The following is a 918-nucleotide window of genomic DNA, read 5'->3' as shown; positions in this document are numbered from 1 at the left end:
CTTCTTTCTGCGTAGGCGGCCTTCGGCCGCGCTTACGGATTATAACCTTTACTAAGTAGAATTCTCCTTTCTGTGTTGCCGGAAAAGAAGGGCGGAAGTATTTTTGCGCAGAACTTATCTCTACGTAGGCGGCCTTCGGCCGCGCTTAGGCATTATAACCCTTACTAAGTAGAATTCTCCTTTCTGTGTTGCCGGAAAAGGGGGCCGGAAGTATTTTTGCGCAGAAATTCTTTCTGCGTATGCGGCCTTCGGCCGCGCTTAGGGATTATAACCCTTACTAAGTAGAATTCTCCTTTCTGTGTTGCCGGAAAAGAAGGGCGGAAGTATTTTTGCGCAGAACTTCTCTCTGCGTAGGCGGCCTTCGGCCGCGCTTAGGGATTATAACCCTTACTAAGTAGAATTCTTCTTTCTGTGTTGCCGGAAAAGGGCACCGGAAGTACTTTTGCGCAGAACTTCTTTCAGCGTAGGCGGCCTTCGGCCGCGCTTAGGGATTATAACCCTTACTAAGTAGAATTTTCCTTTCTGTGTTGCCGGAAAAGGGGACCGGAAGTATTTTTGCGCAGAACTTCTTTCTGGGTAGGCGGCCTTCGGCCGCGCTTAGGGATTATAACCCTTACTATGTAGAATTCTCCTTTCTGTGTTGCCGCAAAAGGGGACCGGAAGTATTTTTGCGCAGAACTTCTTTCTGCGTAGGCGGCCTTCGGCCGCACTTAAGGATTATAACCCTTACTAAGTAGAATTCTCCTTTCTGTGTTGCCGGAAAAGGGGGCCGGAAGTATTTTTGCGCAGAACTTCTTTCTGCGTAGGCGGCCTTCGGCCGCGCTTAGGGATTATTACCCTAACTAAGTAGAATTCTCCTTTCTGTGTTGCCGGAAAAGAAGGGCGGAAGTATTTTTGCGCAGAACTTCTCTCTGCGTA

This window comes from Rhagoletis pomonella, unplaced genomic scaffold, assembly GCF_013731165.1.
Source record: "Rhagoletis pomonella isolate Grant_MI unplaced genomic scaffold, Rhpom_1.0 Rhpom_scaffold_00006, whole genome shotgun sequence".
In the NCBI taxonomy this organism is placed as follows: domain Eukaryota; kingdom Metazoa; phylum Arthropoda; class Insecta; order Diptera; family Tephritidae; genus Rhagoletis; species Rhagoletis pomonella.
This window is presented reverse-complemented; position numbering follows the sequence as displayed.